General features: G+C 40.8%; 1 long non-coding RNA gene across 1 annotated transcript; it reads right to left on the minus strand.

Annotated features, from left to right (window-relative positions):
* Window positions 1-280: 280 nt before the first annotated feature.
* Window positions 281-2,352, minus strand: LOC115300093. The gene is made up of 2 exons (XR_003912497.1): window positions 1,967-2,352; window positions 281-422 (listed from the first exon to the last, which is right to left on the minus strand). It is a non-coding gene; the product is annotated as an uncharacterized LOC115300093 (long non-coding RNA).
* Between the last annotated feature and the right edge of the window lie 258 nt (window positions 2,353-2,610).

Genomic DNA, 2,610 nt, shown 5'->3' on the forward strand with positions numbered 1-2,610 from the left:
CTCCATAGATGCAAAGCGTCTGCCTTTATCAACACCCCCACCAGAGTGGCATATTTGTTACAATGGATGAGTCTGCATTGACACATCATAGTCATTCAAAGTCTATAGTTTACATTAGGGCCCACTTTTTCTTTTGAACATTTGACACACAGTGTTACATTAGTTTCAGGCATACAACATCGTGATTCAACTTCTCTGTACATTAGGTTAGGCTCATAACAAGTGTAGCTAACACCTGTTAATGGTACAACGCTATTACAATACCACTGACTCTGTTCCCTATGCTCGGCCTTTTATTACGATGATGTATTCATTCCGTAACTGGAAGCCTGTATCTCCCACTCCTTTTCACCCACTTGCCCATTCTTTCTCCTCCATCCCCTTGGTAATCATCCATTCGGGTTCACTGTTGGCATTGTGTTCTGTGGGTTGGAACGAATGTATAACATTTATCATATGGAGTGTTTTCACTGCCCCCCAAAATCCTACGTGGTCCACCTATTCATCCCTTTCTCCTAACTAACCCCTGGAAATAACCATATCCATAGTTTTGCTATTCTAGAATGTCACATAGTTGGAATCATATATGTCTTTTTATGGCTTGACAACTCATTTTCTCTTAGTACTGAAAAATACAAAAAATTGGATGGACCTCCGTTTATTTATTTATTTTTTAATATTTTTAATTTATTTTTGAGAGAGAGGGAGAGCGAGCAGGGGAGGGTCAGAGAAAGAGGGAGACACAGAATCCGAAGGCAGGCTCCAGGCTCTGACCTGTCAGCCCAGAGCCCAATGCGGGGCTCAAACCCATGAACCATGAGATCATGACCTGAGCCGAAGCTGGACGCTCAAACGACTGAGCCATCCAGGTGCCTTGGACCTCAGTTTATTTATCTGTTTACCTACTGAGGCGCATCTTGGTTGCATCTAAGTTTTGGCTGTTCTGAGAAAAGCTACCATAAACATTCATGTGCAGGTTTTTATGTGGACATAGATGCTCAGTTCTTTTGGGCAAATGTCAGGAAGCTTGATTACTGGATCATGTGAAAAGAGTATGTTTAGTTTTGTAGGAAATTGCCAAACTGTGTTCCAAAGTGACTATACATTTTGCTTTCCCACCAGCAATGTCTGAGGGTTCCTGTCACCATACACCCCACCAGCCTTTTGTGTTGTCAGTGTTGTAGATTTTGTCCATTCTAGATAGGTCTGTGGTGGTATCTCACCATGCTTTTAAGGTGCATTCCCCTGATGACATATGATGTGGAGCATCTTTTCATATGCTTTTTAAAGTAGACTACAGGGCTTTTATTGTATCTTTAAAATATCACACATAGGCCTTAAGAATCATTTGGGGCGCCTGGGTGGCTCAGTTGGTTAAGTGTCCAACTTTGGCTTAGATCATGATCTCACGGTTCGTGAGTTTGGGCCCCGTGTTGGGCTCTGTGCTGACAGCTCAGAGCCTGGAGCCTGCTTCAGATTCTGTGTCTCCCTCTCTCTCTTCCCCTCTCCCTTCCCACACTCTGTCTTTCCCTCACTCAAAAATAAACATTAAAAAAATTTTTTTTAAATCATCTACTGGGGTGCAGAAGTTTTGGGGCACTTGGCTGGCTCATTCAGTAGAGCATGTGACTCTTGATCTCTTGGGGTCGTGAGTTTGAACCCCACACTGGGTGTAGAGATTATTTTAAAAATAAAACTAGGGGTACTTGGGTGGCTCAGTTGGTTGAGTGTTCAACTTTTGATTTCAGCTCAGGTCATGATCCCAGGGTCTAAGACCTGCATCAGGCTCCATGCTAAGCATGGAGCTTGCTTGAGATTCTCTCCCTCTGCCCTCTCCCCTGCTCACACATGTTCTTTCCCTTTCTCAAATAAAAAAAAAATAATAATAATAAAATAAAAATAAAAGCACCCCTCTTGATAATATTCACAGAGCAGAAGTTTTTAATCTTAATGAATTACAACTTACCAGCTGTTTCTTTCATGGATTGTGCCTTTGGTTTGTATTTAGAAGTCATTTCCATACCTAAGGTCATCTAGGTTCTCTTTAATGTGATCTTCCAGGAGTTTTATAGTTTTGTGCTTTATATTAAGTCTATGATCCATTTTAAGTTAATTTTTGTGAAGGTATAGGTCTATGTCTAGATTAATTCCTGGGTAATACAAATGCCTTATATTAACAAAATCCTAATTCCTTCCTCCCTTCCTTGTGTCACTGTTGTCATTTATTTTACATACATACATAAGAATATATGTATATATGCACACATAAGCTATATTCATAAGCATACATAATCAAATACATGGTTGCCACTATTATTTTGAACAATTATCTGGCTAGGTCAATTAAGAAGAAGGAAAATAGGGGCACCTGGGTGGCTCAGTCAGTGAAGCATCTGGCTCTTGATTTTGGCTCAGGTCATGATCTCACAATTGATGAGACTGAGCTCCACATCAAGCCCCACATTGGGCTTGTTACTGACAGTTTAGAGCCTGCTTGGGATTCTCTCTTCCTCTCTCTCTCTCCCCCTCCCCTGATAGCTCTCTCTCTCTCTCTCTCTCTCTCTCTTTCAAAATAAATAAACTTAAACATTTTTTAAAGAATACAAAAAA

Source organism: Suricata suricatta, chromosome 8, assembly GCF_006229205.1.
Source record: "Suricata suricatta isolate VVHF042 chromosome 8, meerkat_22Aug2017_6uvM2_HiC, whole genome shotgun sequence".
Lineage (NCBI taxonomy): Eukaryota > Metazoa > Chordata > Mammalia > Carnivora > Herpestidae > Suricata > Suricata suricatta.